We start from the raw sequence: 20848 nt of genomic DNA on the forward strand, positions 1-20848 counted from the left end.
CTCCTGCGGAGCCGCTAATCCCCATGGTCCTGACGGAGTCCCCAGCATCCACTAGGACGTTAGAGAAATAATAATATGGCCTCCATAGACACAGGCACCATAACCACCACATAGAAAGTAAACAGGCTGGCACCATGATCATTCCTCACTATCCCCCCCTGCCCCTGCCACGGTCCCTGCACTCATGCTGGGCAAGGAGAGCTTAATTCATTATTAAATACCGGCGACTACCCGCCCCTGCCATGGACAGATCACCTTGCTGCTCTGAAGTCAGTGCTGTGGCAGGGAGTGAAGATACGGAAGACTGCGCCACAACCATGCGACAGGCTCTCACCTCTCAGCTCCACCACAGGAGATCAGCCTGAGAGGAGTCCCCCTATATGCCATGATCGGTGGCCAGGGGGGCTTTTAGGTACTCAGATTTCCCCTGCGTGCGCGTATGCTCGCTCTCCCTAACACTCTCCTCTTGCACCTCTCTCCCTGACACTCTCTCTCTCTCGCCGACACACTCTTTGTTTCTCTCTCACTCCCCTGTCTCTCCTGCTCCCCTAAGGGGAATTGTAATGGCAGTGGATGGGGATGAATGGGGTTGAGGTGTGGAAGGGGGCCCAGAGATATCTGTGTACTGGGCCCCAATATTTCTGTTGCCGTCCCTGCCTGCTACCGGGGGCCAGCCTCACCTACACAATGGTACTTGCCAGCGCAATGCTGCAGTCCCAGGCTCCTCCTTTCCCCATCGCAGCACCTCCGTCAGTGGGACTCCCTGCCTCCATCTACATGGTGCGGCCTCCTGCCCACCGTGGTGCTGCCTCCTTTTCATCCTCATAGTATCGCCTCCACCCCCAGGGGCGCCAAAATGAGGATCTATCTTGCCCCCCCAACCTATAAATGTTCTGACACCCCTGCATATACATACCCTCCAACTGTACCTTTTTAATAGGTACAGTACCTTTTTTTTTATGGTCTGTACCGATTTTTGGCTCTCCAAACTTCCATTGAAAGTATAGGAAAAGAGGCGTTTTTCCTGTGACCACGCCCCCTTTTCTAATTTGTACTGATTTTTATGTGTAAAATGCTGGAGGGTATGCATATACACAGGGGAGATTGAGGGGCGGAGTAACACAGAGCAGCAGAGTGTGTGAGATGTCTCTGAGGAGAGGGGTGGAGTGATCTAGCCTGAGGGTGATTTCCCTGTGAGGAGAATCTCCTGAGCAGGCAAGAGAGGGGAGCTGCACTGACTGGGTGCTACCTCAGGAACAGACTGCGGCTACCTACCATTGCTGTGAGGGAGCTGATGCCAGGACTCGGCTACAGAGAGCTATTAATTGACAGCTGAGCTGTAGGAGAGAGGAGGGAACACTCTTCCTGTGTTTGTGGTGCTGAACTGCAGGGAACCTATCATCCGGGACCAGGTCTGTAAATATTCATTGCACCACAGCTTAACGTTCAATTGAAAAGACAGTCACACTATATAGAAGCCCTGGAGCAGCAATTTTTATGTTATTAAAAAGAGACTGGTAATGCCCTCAGTCAGTGTGTGAACAAGCAGGCTCATAAAGTTTGGTCAAGAAAAGTCTGATACCTCTTTATCTCAAGTAATAGTCCATCAGGAGATGGACTGAACTGCTGTGCCAAGGAAAATCTCCCAATACCTGTCTGTCAGTACAAATAGGTGCAAGCTAATAGTGTCAGAAACTGATCAATTCTGAGAGCTTTGCATATTCTGAAGTAGCTAATAATTAATCTTTTTTCAGGAGAAACTCCACTAGTTAATTTACAGACTCTTCAGTTATAAAGTACGAGGAATGTCCAGTTCTCCACTTCACCCACAGAGCGCTGAGATTAAGTTATCCAATGTTGTGTTATCTATATACAGTTGTAGATTAAAGTTCTGTAGTCAGGGTCCGCCCTTACCTCTATATAAGATGACAAGATTCAGTAATCACCGATCAGGCTTATGCTAACATCATGGAGAAAGTCTATCCCCAAACCTGGGGTTTGCAACGTAAAAGGCAAGTTATAGCAACACCTTACGTTTAGTACCATCAGCAAATAGAGTTGGAGTGTCTATTACTGTATAGCAGTGTTTTTCAACCACAGTGCCGTGGCACACTAGTGTGCCCTGAGCAGTCTTCAGGTGTGCCGCCACAGAAGCAGAGCCAGGCCCGTCAGTGTGCTGCCGCTACTGAGGCCCTGGGACGATTAATACTGATGGGTTTAGTGCTTGCAGAGCCAGTTCTAATTTTGGGCCCGGGCAGTGTTGGGCTCTTCTGGCTTTCTCAGATGTGGCTCAGGCGTTACCCATGGAGAAGCTGCGACATGACATCCTCGGACACGCAACTGCACCATGCATCACCATTATATTTGAGTGTGCCTTGACAATATTTAAATCTTGTTCAGTGTGCCGCGAATTGTAAAAGGTTGAAAACCTCTGCTGTATAGGGACAACAGCTCTACTCTTACCTATATTTCTCTAACGTCCTAGTGGATGCTGGGGACTCCGTCAGGACCATGGGGAATAGCGGCTCCGCAGGAGACAGGGCACAAAAGCAAGCTTTTAGGATCACATGGTGTGTACTGGCTCCTCCCCCTATGACCCTCCTCCAAGCCTCAGTTAGGTTTTTGTGCCCGTCCGAGCAGGGTGCAATCTAGGTGGCTCTCTTAAGGAGCTGCTTAGAAAAAGTTTTTAGGTTTATTATTTTCAGTGAGTCCTGCTGGCAACAGGCTCACTGCATCGAGGGACTTAGGGGAGAGATTTTCAACTCACCTGCGTGCAGGATGGATTGGAGTCTTAGGCTACTGGACATAGCTTCAGAGGGAGTCGGAACACAGGTCACCCTGGGGTTCGTCCCGGAGCCGCGCCGCCGATCCCCCTTACAGATGCTGAAGATCGAGGGTCCGGAAACAGGCGGCAGAAGGCTCTTCAGCCTTCATGAAGGTAGCGCACAGCACTGCAGCTGTGCGCCATTGTTGCTACACACTTCACACTGAACGGTCACGGAGGGTGCAGGGCGCTGCTGGGGGCGCCCTGGGCAGCAATATTTAATACCTTTGATGGCAAAGAATACATCACATATAGCCATTGAGGCTATATGTATGTATTTAACCCAGGCCAGATATCTCAAAACCCGGGAGAAAAGCCCGCCGGATAGGGGGCGGGGCTTATTCTCCTCAGCACACAGCGCCATTTTCCTGCTCAGCTCCGCTGTGAGGAAGGCTCCCAGGACTCTCCCCTGCACTGCACTACAGAAACAGGGTAACAAAGAGAAGGGGGGCATATTTTGGCGATATTTATATATTTAAAGCGCATATAACAAAAACAACACCTTTTAGGGTTGTTTATATACATTTTATAGCGCTTTTGGTGTGTGCTGGCAAGCTCTCCCTCTGTCTCCCCAAAGGGCTAGTGGGGTCCTGTCTTCGATAAGAGCATTCCCTGTGTGTCTGCTGTGTGTCGGTACGTGTGTGTCGACATGTATGAGGACGATGTTGGTGTGGAGGCGGAGCAATTGCCGGTAATGGTGATGTCACCCCCTAGGGAGTCGACACCGGAATGGATGGCTTTAATTATGGAATTACGTGATAATGTTAGTACATTACAAAAGTCAGTTGACGAAATGAGACGGCCGGAAAACCAGTTAGTACCTGCTCAGGCGTCTCAGACACCGTCAGGGGCTGTAAAACGTCCCTTACCTCAGTCAGTCGACACAGGTACCGACACAGATGAATCTAGTGTCGACGGTGAAGAAACAAACGTATTTTCCAATAGGGCCACACGTTATATGATCACGGCAATGAAGGAGGCTTTGCAGATCTCTGATACTGCAGGTACCTCAAAAAGGGGTATTATGTGGGGGGTGAAAAAACTACCTGTAGCTTTTCCAGAATCAGAGGAATTGAATGACGTGTGTGATGAAGCGTGGGTTAACCCAGATAGAAAACTGCTAATTTCTAAGAAGTTATTGGCATTATACCCTTTCCCACCAGAGGTTAGGGCGCGCTGGGAAACACCCCCTAGGGTGGATAAAGCGCTCACACGTTTATCAAAACAAGTGGCGTTGCCGTCTCCAGATACGGCCGCCCTCAAGGATCCAGCAGATAGGAGGCTGGAAACTACCCTGAAGAGTATATACACGCATACTGGTGTTATACTCCGACCAGCAATAGCCTCAGCCTGGATGTGCAGTGCTGGGGGGTTGGATTCCCTGACTGAAAATATTGATACCCTGGATAGGGACAGTATTTTATTGACTCTAGAGCAATTAAAGGATGCGTTTCTTTATATGCGAGATGCTCAGAGGAATGTTTGCACTCTGGCATCGAGAGTAAGTGCGATGTCCATATCTGCCAGAAGAAGTTTATGGACGCGACAGTGGTCAGGTGATGCGGATTCCAAAAGGCATATGGAAGTATTGCCATATAAAGGAGAGGAATTATTTGGGGTTGGTCTATCGGATCTGGTGGCCACGGCAACTGCCGGCAAATCCACTTTTTTACCTCAGACCCCCTCCCAACAGAAAAAGACACCGTCTTTTCAGCCGCAGTCCTTTCGCTCCTATAAAAACAAGCGGGCAAAAGGACAGTCTTATCTGCCACGAGGCAGAGGAAAGGGTAAGAGAGGGCAGCAAGCAGCCCCTGCCCAGGACCAGAAGCCCGCCCCGGGTTCTACAAAGCCATCAGCATGACGCTGGGGCTTTACAAGCGGACTCAGGAGCGGTGGGGGGTCGACTAAAGATTTTCAGCAATCAGTGGGCTCGCTCACAGGTGGACCCGTGGATCCTGCAGATAGTATCTCAGGGTTACATGTTGGAATTCGAAAGATCTCCCCCTCGCCGTTTCCTAAAGACTGCTTTACCAACGTCTCCCTCAGAAAGGGCGACGGTATTGGAAGCCATTCACAAGCTGTATTCTCAGCAGGTGATAGTCAAGGTACCCCTCCTACAACAGGGAAAGGGGTATTATTCCACACTATTTGTGGTACCGAAGCCGGACGGTTCGGTAAGACCTATTCTAAATCTGAAATCCTTGAACCTGTACATACAGAAATTCAAGTTCAAGATGGAGTCACTAAGAGCAGTGATAGCGAATCTGGAAGAAGGGGATTTCATGGTGTCCCTGGACATAAAAGATGCTTATCTGCATGTCCCAATTTACCCCTCACACCAAGGGTATCTCAGGTTCGTGATACAAGACTGTCATTATCAGTTTCAAACGCTGCCGTTTGGTTTGTCCACGGCACCTCGGGTCTTTACCAAGGTAATGACCGAAATGATGGTTCTTCTACGAAGAAAAGGCGTATTAATTATCCCTTACTTGGACGATCTCCTGATAAGGGCAAAGTCCAGAGAACAGCTGGAAGTCGGTGTAGCACTAACCCAAGTAGTGCTTCAACAACACGGGTGGATTCTGAATCTTCCAAAATCTCAATTGTCCCCGACAACACGTCTGCTGTTCCTGGGAATGATTCTGGACACGGTTCAGAAAAAGGTGTTTCTCCCGGAGGAGAAAGCAAGGGAGTTATCCGAACTTGTCAGGAACCTCCTAAAACCAGGAAATGTGTCAGTACATCAATGCACAAGAGTCCTGGGAAAGATGGTGGCTTCTTACGAAGCAATTCCATTCGGCAGATTCCATGCACGAATATTTCAGTGGGATCTGCTGGACAAATGGTCCGGATCGCATCTGCACATGCATCAGCGGATAACACTGTCACCAAGGACAAGGTTGTCTCTCCTGTGGTGGTTGCAGAGTGCCCATCTGTTAGAGGGCCGCAGGTTCGGCATACAGGACTGGGTCCTGGTGACTACGGATGCCAGCCTACGGGGCTGGGGAGCAGTCACACAGGGAAGAAACTTCCAGGGTGTATGGTCAAACCTGGAGACGTCTCTTCACATAAATATACTAGAGCTAAGAGCGATCTACAATGCTCTAAGCTTGGCGAAACCGCTGCTTCAGGGTCAGCCGGTGTTGATCCAGTCGGACAACATCACGGCAGTCGCCCACGTAAACAGACAAGGCGGCACGAGAAGCAGAAGAGCAATGACAGAAGCTGCAAGGATTCTTCGCTGGGCGGAAAATCATGTCATAGCACTGTCAGCAGTGTTCATCCCGGGAGTAGACAACTGGGAAGCAGACTTCCTCAGCAGACACGACCTTCACCCGGGAGAGTGGGGACTTCATCCGGAAGTTTTCCACATGATTGTGAACCGTTGGGAAAAACCAAAGGTGGACATGATGGCGTCTCGCCTCAACAAAAAACTGGACAGATATTGCGCCAGGTCAAGAGACCCTCAGGCAATAGCTGTGGACGCTCTGGTAACACCGTGGGTGTACCAGTCAGTGTATGTGTTTCCTCCTCTGCCTCTCATACCAAGGGTACTGAGAATTATACGGAAAAGGGGAGTAAGAACAATACTAGTGGCTCCGGATTGGCCAAGAAGAACTTGGTATCCGGAACTTCAAGAGATGCTCACGGAAGATCCGTGGCCTCTACCTCTAAGAAGGGATCTGCTTCAGCAGGGACCTTGTATGTTCCAAGACTTACCGCGACTGCGTTTGACGGCATGGCGGTTGAACGCCGGATTCTAAAAGAAAAGGGCATTCCAGAGGAAGTTATTCCTACCTTGATTAAAGCTAGGAAGGAAGTGACCGCACAACATTATCACCGCATTTGGAGAAAATATGTTGCGTGGTGTGAGGCCAAGAAGGCCCCAACGGAAGAATTTCAATTGGGTCGATTCCTACATTTCCTGCAGGCAGGATTGTCTATGGGCCTCAAATTGGGGTCTATTAAAGTTCAAATTTCGGCCTTATCAATCTTCTTCCAGAAAGAATTGGCTTCAGTGCCTGAAGTACAAACTTTTGTCAAGGGTGTACTACATATACAACCCCCAATTGTGCCTCCAGTGGCACCGTGGGATCTAAACGTAGTTTTGGAATTTCTCAAATCTCATTGGTTTGAGCCTCTCAAATCGGTAGATTTGAAGTATCTTACATGGAAAGTAACCATGCTATTGGCCCTGGCTTCAGCCAGGAGAGTTTCAGAGTTGGCGGCTTTATCGTACAAAAGCCCATATCTGATTTTCCATTCGGACAGGGCAGAACTGCGGACACGTCCTCATTTTCTCCCTAAGGTGGTTTCGGCTTTTCACTTGAACCAGCCTATTGTGGTGCCTGCGGCTACTAGCGACTTGGAGGACTCCCAAGTTACTGGACGTTGTCAGAGCATTGAAAATATATATTTCAAGGACAGCTGGAGTCAGAAAATCTGACTCGTTGTTTATCTTGTATGCACCCAACAAGTTGGGTGCTCCTGCGTCTAAGCAGACGATTGCTCGTTGGATCTGTAGCACAATTCAACTTGCACATTCTGTGGCAGGCCTGCCACAGCCTAAAACTGTAAAAGCCCACTCCACAAGGAAGGTGGGCTCATCTTGGGCGGCTGCCCGAGGGGTCTCGGCATTACAACTTTGCCGAGCAGCTACGTGGTCAGGGGAGAACACGTTTGTAAAATTTTACAAATTTGATACTCTGGCTAAAGAGGACTTGGAGTTCTCTCATTCGGTGCTGCAGAGTCATCCGCACTCTCCCGCCCGTTTGGGAGCTTTGGTATAATCCCCATGGTCCTGACGGAGTCCCCAGCATCCACTAGGACGTTAGAGAAAATAAGAATTTACTTACCGATAATTCTATTTCTCGTAGTCCGTAGTGGATGCTGGGCGCCCATCCCAAGTGCGGATTGTCTGCATTACTTGTACATAGTTATTGTTACAAAAATCGGGTTATTATTGTTGTGAGCCATCTTTTTTAAGAGGCTACTTCTTTGTTATCATACTGTTAACTGGGTTCAGATCACAAGTTGTACGGTGTGATTGGTGTGGCTGGTATGAGTCTTACCCGGGATTCAAGATCCTTCCTTATTGTGTACGCTCGTCCGGGCACAGTACCTAACTGAGGCTTGGAGGAGGGTCATAGGGGGAGGAGCCAGTACACACCATGTGATCCTAAAAGCTTGCTTTTGTGCCCTGTCTCCTGCGGAGCCGCTATTCCCCATGGTCCTGACGGAGTCCCCAGCATCCACTACGGACTACGAGAAATAGAATTATCGGTAAGTAAATTCTTATTTTAAGTGAGTTTTTACCATATAAGTTAAGGGTGTAGAGTAAGGAATCGCTTATGTTGTAAAAGATTGTATATGTGTTGCAAAAGAAATATTATATCTGACTGATATTTACCTATTCTTCATGAGAATCTCACCTTTACTTAAATAAAACAAATTTGAAGAAAATTTTTTATTTTCTGTCTGGTAAAAACCTTATGCCTTCACCTCTCTGCCTGAAGAAGGGAACCAGTGCCATCCAATAAATATCAACACCCGTCATGGTATTACATTGGCATCCTGATAGTGTAAATCCTGACAGGGGGGAAGTAAGACTGTTCGCCCCTCTCCTCTCCCCTTCCCCCTAACACCCCCTTCCTGGCAGCCTAACCCTAACGCTCCTTCTTTAGTGTCTAAACCTTACACACATGCCAGTGGTGCCTACCCCCAACCCCCTCCCCACTGCCTAACCCTAACCTACACCACTTCCTCCACCCACTGCAGCCTAATCCTAAACTCCACGGGTGGCGGCTAAATGTAACTCACCCCCGACCCTAACCAAAACCTGCCATTAACTTTCTGTTGGGATGCCGGCTGTCGGGATTCCGGCATCGGCATTCCAACTGCCAGGATCCCGACGGATGGCATCTTGACCGCAGCCCAATGGTTTTTAGTGTTGTCAACATTAAAGAGAGCAATCCTATGAAAGATCAAAAGCTTTTACCTCCTTTGGGGCATACCTCCCAAACAAGAGCGTAATTAGAACTTTGTGGGCACCATAGCAAAAACATCAAAGCCCTTCCCCCCTCTCCCCCCTCCCCCCTCATTGGCACCAAGAGGTAAAAAAGAAACACACTGGCCCCCATATGAAATAAAACATACCCAGCACTGCAAGCTTAGTCCCTCAGCACCCCACTGCAGTGCAGTACAAGTCATTACCTGCTGGCTGACTGCTGCTCATCCTCTGTACCGCACAGCCTGACTCCAGTCCCAGTCTTCAGTACTGAGTGAAGGGTTGGGGGGTAAAGTTACATACCAGCACAGCCCCCCATATATCAATTATTCGTTTTACCCATGTACTGGGCATACCAACGCAGCCCCCAATATAACAATTAACCCCTTTATCTGTGTATTATTCCTTGGCAAAACTAGCACAGCCCCAAAATATCAATTAACTACATTACCCATAAATTGGGCAAACCATCACTGCTCTTAATATCAATTAACCCCTTTATTATTGGTCATACCAGCACAGCCCCAATTTATCTTAACCCTTTAATCCATGAACTGTGACACCCAGCACAGCCTCTGCCTATAACATCTATTTTATAAACCCCATCACCACAGGCCTCATGAGCCCCAGCACATCTGATTGAATACAGTGACAGTGAATAAAGCACAGATAGTAAATATCAGCTGCAACAGCAGCTAGATAATAAGCCCAAACATGCCACCCTGCTGGTGACTACACAGCAAGAGGTAGCAATGACATGCACTCATACATAACCCTCCAATAAGATGTGTGGTGACAGGTGGGTATAGGGGTGGCAGGGCTGCCATGGCAGGCAATGCCCAGCCCCTGCAGGTCGCACTGCAGACAAGACTTGGAAGGTATTGCTCTCCCCCAGGTCCCCTCTGCTCTCACTCGCTCCGCCTGCCAGGATTGCATAAAGATATAGGCCAGACAAATGCGCATCCCCATGCACACATTCACTGCCAGTAGGGCCAGTCATGTTATGCTGCAGATGGCTTCCTTCCGTTTACTGCTCTGTCCGATGGGCCGGCTCTGCTGCTGCTCCTGGGGGGGCACGGACCGCCCTCCAACAGGCCTGAGTAATTAGGACTCCTAATTCTGGATGCTGAAGGCAAGTTTCCATGTGCACGGCATCTATTCATTCGCAGCTCTGCTATGAGGAACATGCAGCACAAGAGTGGTCTATCCAACATCCCCCACCCCACAGGACAGATGTGACAGCCTCTGAAAAAGCGGGATAGGGCCTAGGTGGTCATTCCGAGTTGATCGCACGTAGCAACTTTTTGCTGCTCGTGTGATCAACTTGATGCCGCCTATGGGGGAGTGTATTTTAGCATAGCAGGGCTGCGATCGCTTGTGCAGCCCTGCTATGCTAAAAAAGTTTCCTGCAAAACAAGACCAGGGTAAGAGTTGTACCCCTTTTACACTGCCAATGCCGGATCCCACCCAGGAATTGGAAACGGGTCCTTCCCGGGTGGGATCCGGCATTGGCCGCAGCTTCAGCATTCCCCGACCCTGCAATATGCCGGGCGGGTTGCCATAGCAGCGGGGGGCAGAGGTGGAGGCAGAGCTGGGAGATGAGATCATCTCCGCACCGCCTCTCCCTGCTGCTGTAGTAAATGGGTCCCGGGACGCAATGACCCGGGAGCCCGTTTACGCAGCCACTGACCCGGTATTCAACCCGGGTATAACACTGCTTTATTCCCGGGTTGAATTGCCGAGTCAGGCGACCTGGGATTTCGGCTATGCCCCTTTCACACTGCACGCTGACCCGTGTCCGGGTTATTTGTGCTGTGTGAAAGGGGTATTACCCTGTGCGACGGATCCAGCGGCGCAGGTCCCGGGATTGATGTCAGACTGCGCCTGCGTTCGCCTCGCCACGCCTTGAAAACGGTCAGTTGCCGACCCGGGATGCCTCCCGCCTGTCAGTCTTCATGCGATCGCCGCTGCGATCACTTTCTGTGCTGGTGGCAACGCCCATCGCTATTCGTCGCCGGGCAATGGCACGTGTGAGCATTGCGGGTGCCGCGCAGCCGCAGTCCCGCCCCGTTCGCACCGCGGCGAAGGACCGCTGCGTGCGAACGGGTCGGAATGACCCCCCTAATTCAGAGTTTATCGCAGCAGCAAATTTGTTAGCGGTTGGGCAAAACCATGTGCACTGCGGGGGGGGGGGGGGCAGATATAACATGTGCAGAGGTAGTTAGATAACGTGCAGAGATAGATGAGCAAAGCCATGTTGCACTGCAGGTGGGGCAGATGTAAGATGCAGAGAGACTTCGATTTGGGTGGTGTGTGTTCAAACTGAAATCTAAATTGCAGTGCAAAAATAAAGCAGCCAGTATTTACCCTGCACAGAAACAAAATAACCCACCCAAATCTAACTCTCTCTGCAAATGTTATATCTGCCATACCTGCAGTGCACTCATTCCGAGTTGATCGCTAGCTGCATTTGTTCGGTGTGCAGCGATCATGCAAAAAAATGGCAGTTCTGCGCATGCGTATGCGGCGCAATGCGCACTCGCAAGGTACGAGTACAACAACCAATGTAATTTTACACAGGGTCTAACGATGCATTTCAGTCGCACTGGCTGCCGCAGAGTGATTGACATGAAGTGGGCGTTTCTGGGTGGCAACTGACCGTTTTCAGGGAGTGCTCGGAAAAATGCAGGCGTGGCTGGGCGAACGCAGGGCGTGTTTGTGATGTCAAATCCGGAACAGAATTGTCTGAAGTGATCGCAAGCGCTGAGTAGGTTTTGAGCTACTCTGAAACTGCACAAAATAAATTTGTAGCTGCTCTGCGATGGAACCGTTCGCACTTCTGCTAAGCTAAAATACACTCCCAGTGGGTGGCGGCATAGCGTTTGCACGGCTGCTAAAAACTGCTAGCGAGCGATCAACTCGGAATGACCCCCATGGTTTTGCCCAACTGCTAACAAATTTACTGCTGCGATCAACTCTGAATTACCCCCATAGTTGGGTGGTATGCTAATAGAGTTACCCTGTTTTTAAACAAAGAAAAAAAAAAAGAAACATTGGTGCAGGTGCCTTTATCTTAATAATACATTTGATTAATCTTTTAAATATTCAAAATAGACCCAAATGTACAGTAATACTGTAGCCTGCAATGTGCATGCTCTGCCGTGATGTCTGTGATATAGCCACTAGATTTAAAGTGACAATTAGTTTTAAATCAATGGCCCTCATTCCGAGTTGTTCGCTCGCTAGCCGCTTTTTGCAGCAGTGCACACGCTAAGCCGCCGCCCTCTGGGAGTGAATCTTAGCTTAGCAGAATTGCGAACGAAAGATTCGCAAAATTGCGAATAGAAATTTCTTAGCAGTTTCTGGGTAGCTCGAGACTTACTCTGCCACTGCGATCAGTTCAGTCAGTTTCGTTCCTGGTTTGACGTCACAAACACACCCAGCGTTCGCCCAGACACTCCCCCGTTTCTCCAGCCACTCCCGCGTTTTTCCCAGAAACGGCAGCGTTTTTTCACACACACCCATAAAACGGCCAGTTTCCGCCCAGAAACACCCACTTCCTGTCAATCACACTCCGATCACCAGAACGAAGAAAAAACCTTGTAATGCCGTGAGTAAAATACCAAACTTCTTAGCAAATTTACTTGACGCAGCCGCAGTGCGAACATTGCGCATGCGCAGTTAGCGGAAAATCGCACTAATGCGAAGGAAAATAACGAGCGAACAACTCGGAATGAGGGCCAATACCAGGTTGGTTTCACCTTAAATTGCGTTGGTGCCTGCTATTACATTTATTCCATAGTATTTGTACTTGAACTGACTCACAAATAAATCACACATATTTATTAATCACCACAATGTACTGTAATCTAGGATGAAACAAAAAAAACAGTTGTTCATATACTGTACAACCAATGATAAAAACAGGCCAGGTGGAACTGATGGATGATAGAAGAGGAGAAAGGAGGATCCGCTTCCCCTCCTAGCTGCATCTTTTCCTATTTTTGAAGGTTGACACATTACCCAGCAAATGAGCTAAATTGAGAGCTCAAACTAATATTAGAAGGAAAAAATATTTCTGGACGGGACACAAACAGCAAATTTGAGACCCTACATCATGGTGAAAACATGGAAAACAGGTGCTTTGTTATGAAGGCTGGTGATGTTGTAGTTGATGATGAATCTCTTTTCGAGGAAGCTGGAGTTTGTGAAGATCTTCTGGGCATTGATTCCTGTACTCCCCGGATTAAGTCTCATAGAACACGCCAACAGGTCTTCTTGCCTATAAGAGCCGCTTTTCTCATAAGGCTGTAAGCGCCTACTGGTACTGGGATGCCCACCAGGACTTACGCCACTGACAGTAGTATGAGCTTAACCTCAGAGATACCCAGGCTTGGACTAGCCCACAGGGGTACAGAGGAATCAACCGGTGGGCCCCACTGCCTGGGGGCCCACCTCCTGCTCTAAGGATCAGGTTCCAGACTATGCACTTGAATTATACATTAAACATATGTCACCTTATACTGGACTATGTGTCACGAACCAATCACTCACCTCTGCGGGTTCTGGGGTCCGTCCGTTGCTGGCGTGGTTGCTCGCGATGCTGTGTGGTGACGAGGCGTGCTCATCGGCAGAGGTGATGCAGGTTCTGGGAGCCGGGAGTGCGGGGACCAAATGGCCAAAGGCACCGCTGTGTGTCTGCAGTATAGGAGGTGGCCATGTTGGAGACCAAATGAGCACCTGAGAGCACTTGTGAAACACCTGTGGTTAAGTGTTAGCCAATCCCGTGCTTGTGCTGCTTTTAAGTAGGCTGGGATTATGTTACTCTGAGCCAGTGTTTTTTTGTAGCTACTCTGTACCCTAGCTCTGTGCTCTCTCCGGGGACTTCCGTGTGATTCCAGTGGTCCAGACATCGCCTCCGCTCCCAGAAGTCTGCCTGCAGCCTTCACTGCAAAAGATCCACCAGCTCCCTGCTGTGCTGTCAATCGCTCTCCCAGTGGCAACAAGTGGATTTCCAGAGTCATGTGAGAGGTTACCCTGTCTGCCTGCTTCAATCACACAGCCTTTGGAAGATTCTACTAAACTCTAGTGCTCATTTAATCAGCTCTCAGTTTAACTCATTCTTCGCCATTGTCGTCTGCTGCAGTTTCACAGTGCTTCAAGTGTTATCTTCACAATTTGCAAGTGTTTTATTCAGTATTGTATTTTCATTGTTGCTGCAATCAAGAAAAATTCTTCACAGCCTTCCAGTTTAACCTTTAAGCTTCAGTACAAGTCTCTACAGTTATTCATTTATATCTAAAATATCCTGTTAACGCTCCTTACAGTTTGGCACCAGTCATTGCTTCATTTGGACAATTCTTCACAAGCCTGTTTAAACTCAGTTGTATGAACATTTCTTCAGTGCATCTTTAAGACTGTTCCTGCTTATCATTATACCATTCATTGCAATACGTCAGTATATATATAAACATATATATATATATATATATATATATATATGATGACTAATAATTGTCATTTAATGCATTACTGGAATTGTTGCCTTTAATAAATATATGAAACGGAACTTTCTTCGTCCTCCCTGCTTTCATCATACCCCAGCACCTACACCATTGGTTGGTCCAGGGTTAACGGATTCACAAAAACACTCAGCCCTGACAGTAAGCACTGGCCACATGGATCTGTCGGGTGACCAATTCGCAGGAGGCGGTGCTACGGTAAACATCCTTTCCCTTCTGGAAAATCAGGAATCCATACAGACACAAATAGTTCAGTTTATGCAAACTATGGCAGATCGTTTGGAAGCTCTTCATACGACTATAAAAACACCACAAGTCCAAGTTACAGCTCCGGTGGTCTCGGCTTCCACAACGGTTTCTCCAGTGATGGTGCCTATGTCTCATCTGCAGTTGTCTTCGACAAGTAAGTTTGACGGAACCCCAAAGCTTTGCAGAGGATTTCTGAACCAATGCAAGATCCAGTTCGAACTGTTGTCTGCTAGTTTTCCATCAGCCCATTCTAAGATCGCATATATTATTGCCCTCCTGTCCGGTCGGGCCTTGGAGTGGGTATCGCCACTGTGGGAGAGGGGAGATCCCATTCTCTCTAATTATAATGAGTTTGTATATCCTTCTAGAAAATCTTCGATGAACCAGGTAGAACCACCTCTGCATCTTTGGAGATTCTGCATGCACTGCAGGTCCTCCGAACATTTCATTAAGTCTTGCAAACTCCGGCCAGGAAACTCTAGCTCCTAGCTTAATCAAGAGAGGTTAAGCTTGGAGTAACTTTGGAATCACGTTCCGGGAAAGAGACAACTTTGCCGATTCGTTTAGAAGCTCCGAGTTCTACATTTAAAGTTTCAGCTCTCCTAGATTCCGGTGCAGCCGAGAACTTCATCACCTCAGCCTTTGTTATATGATCTAAAGTTCAAACCATGCCTCTGGAAGTAGCAGTTGCTGTTGCAGCAGTGGATGGAAGTCGAATTCCAGACGGCATAATTACTCATTGAACCGTATGTCTCAAGATAAAAGTTCCATTCCGAATATATTTCCTTCCTCGTGATTCCCAAAGCCTCTCAAGATGTGATACTTGGATTACCTTGGCTGCAGAAACATAATCCACAATTCAACTGGCAAACCATGGAAATTCTTTTGTGGGGTGAATCTTGCACCAAGGACTGTTTAGCTTCAATTATACCCCTCCGGTCAGTCAGTCTTCCCGAGTTACCTTCAGTCTATCAATCTTTTGTGGATATCTTCAGTAAACAAGCAGCAGACTCCTTACCCCCTCATCGCGAATGGGACTGCCCAGTCGTTTTGGTGCTGGGCAAAACACCTCCTAGGGGGCGAAGTTATCTGCTGTCCATCCCAGAGACTCAAGCTATGTCTGATTATATACAAGAAAATTTAACCAAAGGATTTATTAGACCATCTTCCTCACCTGTAGGAACCGTATTCTTCTTTGTTAAGAAGAAAGACGGTGGGTTACGACCATGCATAGATTATCGCCGACTTAATGAGATCACTGTGAAGAACAAGTACCCATTGCCGTTAATTACAGAATTATTTGACCGGGTAAAGGGAGCTACTGTGTTTAGAAAATTAGATCTTCGTGGAGCCTACAATTTAATCCGCATCCATGCAGAGGATGAATGAAAGACTGCCTTTAATACCTGGGATGGGCATTACGAATACCTTGTAATGCCTTTTGGTCTTTGTAATGCTCCTGCAGTTTTCCAAAGCTATGTGAACGAACTTTTTCGAGATCTTCTCTACAAGTGTTTATTAGTGTACTTAGATGATATCTTAATATTCTCCAAGGATCTGAAGTCTCACCATCACCAAGTTAGAGAGGTACTGACCCGCCTGAGGAAAAATCAACTCTATTGTAAGTTGGAGAAGTGTACATTTGAAGTATCTTCTATACCGTTCCTTGGTTACATCATTTCTGGATCAGAGCTATGTATGGATCCTGTAAAGGTACAAGCTATCAGAGACTGGTCCACTCCTATGACTCTCAAGGGGATTCAGCAATTCCTTGGTTTTGCTAATTTTTATAGGAAATTCATTAAGAATTACTCTACGTTGGCTGCTCCCATCACAGCCCTGACTCGCAAGGGAGCAAATCCTACGAACTGGTCTTCTGACGCAATCAAAGCCTTCTCCGATTTAAAGCAAGCCTTTGTGTCAGCCCCCATTCCTCGACAGATAGATTTGAACCGTCCCTTTCTAGTGGAGGTAGACGCATCTACGGAAGCAGTGGGAGCTCTGTTGTCACAAGTCTTTGAAGATAAAAAAGTAAATTTCTGAGGATATTTCTCCCATGAATTCCTATCGTCTGAACATAATTATGCAGTTGGGGAGCAGGAATTACTTGCCATCAAATTGGCGTTTGAGGAGTGGAGATACCTTCTAGAGGAAGCACAACACCCCATTATAGTATATACTGATCATAAGAATCTTCTATAGCTACAGTCGGCTCAGTGTTTGAATCCACGACAAGCTCGATGGGCTCTTTTCGTCACCCGATTTAATTTTAAGATCACCTATCGTCCAGGGTCTCAGAACAAAAGAGCAGATGCCCTTTCTCGGTCCTTCAATTCTTCTGAATCAAATTATGCTACTACGAATCAAGCCATTGTGAGTCCTACATCCTTTTTAATGATTCAAACTTCTCCGGTCCCAGTTCCTCCGCCTGGCAAAACCTTTGTCCCCACAAATCTTAGAAAACGACTACTCACTTGGGCTCACTCTTCATCCTTCATGGGTCATCCTGGGGTACTAAAGACTCTCAAATTTATTCAACAGACTTACTGGCGGCCACGTCCTAAAGCCGATGTTCAAGAGTTTATATCAGCATGTCCTAAATGTGCCCAGCATAAGAGTCCAAGGGATTCTCCTCCAGGTTTGTTACATCCGTTATCTATACCCAAACAACCATGGACTCATCTCAATGGATTTCGTGACCAATTTACCTCCATCAAAAGGGCGGAATACCATTTGGATGATAGTAGATCGATTTTCAAAATTGGCGCATTTCATTCCATTAACTGGATTACCATCAGCCCCTTCACTAGCCAGATTGTTCATTTCTGAGATCTTTAAGTTGCATGGCCTTCCTCGAGAGATCATCTCTGATCAGTCAACACAGTTTGTAGCCAGGTTTTGGAGGTCGCTTTGTTCATCTTTAAACATTAAATTGAGTTTTTCTTCTGTATATCATCCCCAGACAGATGGACAAACTGAGATAGTAAATCAAGATCTTGAAACCTTTCTCCAGGTTATACATATCTCCTTACAGGATGATTGAATTGACTATCTTCCATTGGCAGAATTCGCTCAAAATAATCTCTTTCATTCGTCTTCAGAATCTACGCCTGGTTTTCATCCTCGTGTGCCAGAATTCCATCCGTTGCCAGCTCAAGAGGTTCCAGCAGCAGATCAAGTGCTTCAACGTTTGTATAGAATCTGGAGTTGTGTGCCCAAATCGTTGATTAAATCCTCCGCTCATTATAAATCTTTCGCAGATAGAAAACGTAAGGTTGTACCAAACTACAAGGTAGGAGACTAAGTTTGGATTTCTACTCGCAATCTTAAGTTCAAAGTTCCTTCTAAGAAGTTTGCTCCCAAGTTTATTGGTCATACAAAGTCAAGTTGCCACCTTCTTTGAAAATTCCTAATGCCTTTCATACATTGTTTTTTGAAACCTTTGATTCTCAATAAGTTTCGTACTGCCCTGTCCAAACCTCCTAAAGTTCACTCTTTGCAGGATGAGGAATTTGAGGTTAAGAAGATTGTGGACTCACTTCGTCGATATGGACATCTGCAGTTTCTGGTTGATTGGAAGGGTTATGGTCCGGTGGAGAGGTCCTGGGTTTTTGCCGAAGATGTTCATGCTCCAAGACTGGTACAAAAATTCTATTCCAAGAATCCTGACAAAGCTCAAAGGTGTCCGGAGTCCACCCTTAAAGGGGGCAGTACTGTCACGAACCGATCACTCACCTCTGCGTGTTCTGGGGTCCGTCCGTTGCTGGCGCGGTTGCTCGCGATGCTGTGCGGCCATGTGAGGACGTGGCGTGGTCAGCGGCAGAGGTGATGCAGGTTCTGAGATGCGAGATCCAGTTTGAATTGTTGTCTGCTAGTTTTCCATTAGCCCGTTCTAAGATCGCATATATTATTGCCCTCCTGTCCGGTCGGGCCTTGGAGTGGGCATCGCCACTGTGGGAGAGGGGAGATAGTATTCCTTGCCTTTAATAAATATATGAAACTGAACTTTCTTCGTCCTCCCTGCTTTCATCATACCCCAGCACCTACACCTTTGGTTGGTCCAGGGTTAACGGATTCACAAAAACACTCGGCCCTGACACTATGGTGTATTTTCTACAGTGCATTGTGTTATTAATCTGGTAAATTATCATGCAAGCAGCAACTGAATTTACTGTATATATTTATGAAGGGGCCCAGATGTTGCACTCTCTTATGGTTAGTCAAACCAATGAGATGCAGACTGGCCACACCACTAACATGGGCCCCTACCACTGCATTTCCCTGGTGGGCCCTACATGCCCCAGTCTGACACTGGAGATACCTGTATCAACTGCGGGTGGAAACTGAGCACTAGGATAACTAAAGTGGAGAGAAAAGAGGAATGGAGCAAAGAGAAGGCAAACAATGGAAAGAAGGCTGGGACTGATGGATAAAGAAAATAAGGGACTAAACACAGAGGAGATAATAAACAAAAGATACCCCGAACTGGGAATAGCCTCCGGGCGCACTAGCTACTAGTAGTAGCTAGTGCGCACGAGTACTATAAGAAGAAATTAAAGGCATAAAAAGTAGAGCAGAAATAGACAATAGAAAGCAGGTATGGAGTAGAGGCTGGACACAGGAGCTCTGACTAGAGGTGGGTGCTGACACGCAGGTGAATATCCACAGACTAAGACTGGAACCCAGTGGCAAGGGCTCCCACAGCAACCAGGAACTATGACCAGCAAAGAGTGAGGGAGAGACCATGAATAAAAAGGAAGCAAGCACCAATCAGCATGATAGAAAACTAACCTCCCCTAATTGCAATCCAGTGCAGCTGCCCTGCTGCACATCCATAGGTCCGTAAGTGCCCAGCGTGCCTGTCGCCTAGCAACCCCTACCGCCAAATCGGCGTGGCATCAGGTTGCCATGAAGCCGGTGGCCGGGGAACCGGAAGTTCGGGGAAACATCCCAGTTGCCCAAGGCAGCCCCACACCCCTGCTGTAACATGCTTGTAGAAGAGAAACTGCAAGAGGTTCTAAAGCGATTGCAACTAAAAAGTAGACAATCTGATGGGTGCCCCTTTGTATTGGGAATGGCTGTGATGGAAAGTCATTGCCGGACACCTTCGTTAATAAATAGAAATGCATGTCTGCAAAGCCTCCACAAAACAGTTTCTCATACAGATGATCTTAGGTTACTAAACTGAAGACTTTTTGGACATCTAATGAAATAACAACTGAAGAGTTGTATAGTGGAGCATTCAGAGATTGAACAAGACAAATGACTCTCCAAATATTAATGGAATGTCTCCCTCAGTTACAGCCAGCCTGATTTGGAGAGATGTCACTGGAAAAGATCAATTTCAATCTATCAGACAAGATTTTAGTGAGGATTTTATAGTTGACAACAAATAGTGATATCGGTCTGTATGAGCCGGGAAACTCAAGATCTCAACCCAATTTAAACCTTAATGGTTGCTGAGTTAAAATAGGGTGGGAGCAATTTCTTGCAAATAATATACATCAAATAAAGTAACACAAACCCTATCTGGTAAAATCTTATAAAATTCCCCAGACATACCATCAGGCCCTAGAGCCTTCAGATGCTGACATTGTTTAATAATTCTAACAACCTCTTCTATGGTAACAGGAGCTGTTGAGTGAGATTGAGTTACCTGGGGGAAGGAGATCTTATTCCAAAATTCAATCTTCTGGGGCATGTCTATGGATTTCTCAGAATACAGAGATTTGCAAAAACACTGCAAGACGCCCATAATATCCTCACCCTTATGGACCTGAGAACCATCTGTTTTAACATACTGTAAGGCCTTGATTAGAAAGGCTTGCTGCCTGATTTGTGAAATTGAAACACCCTGCAAAAAGTGAGGCGAAGCCCCATTTCAGTCACCATAGTACCTCATTAAAATGCAGCCTAGAATGGAGATGAGATTCACCAGAAGGAGGGTGTTAGGAGAAAACTTAAAATGTTGGAACTTTTCAGTTAAATTATATTGCGCCTGATATAAAATGATCTCTTGTAGCATTGGTTTGGCAGCCCATAGTATTCAATATAACAATTCAGAGGCATCCAAATTGGTCTCCAGCAACAAAGCTATGTCTTGTCCCCTCCAAAGAATATCAAGACTTTCTTCTGCTTAATTGGGAAGTTCATAACCCAGTTAATGAAGGCATAGTCTTATAGGAAGGAGAAACCATGAACAACTCTCAATGGGGGAGGACATCACACAGCACAATGCCCAACAAG

At 47.1% G+C, this 20848-nt stretch overlaps 1 long non-coding RNA gene across 1 annotated transcript in view; it reads left to right on the forward strand.

The window, feature by feature from the left end:
- The first annotated feature begins 1142 nt into the window (after positions 1-1142).
- LOC135012883 (uncharacterized) overlaps positions 1143-20848 on the forward strand; it is a 307860-nt gene continuing 288154 nt past the window's right edge. The window contains exon 1 of the long non-coding RNA XR_010211728.1: positions 1143-1412. This is a non-coding gene — a long non-coding RNA (uncharacterized LOC135012883). The remainder of the gene's footprint in view (positions 1413-20848) is intronic.

Source organism: Pseudophryne corroboree, chromosome 2, assembly GCF_028390025.1.
Source record: "Pseudophryne corroboree isolate aPseCor3 chromosome 2, aPseCor3.hap2, whole genome shotgun sequence".
Taxonomy (NCBI): Eukaryota; Metazoa; Chordata; class Amphibia; order Anura; family Myobatrachidae; genus Pseudophryne; species Pseudophryne corroboree.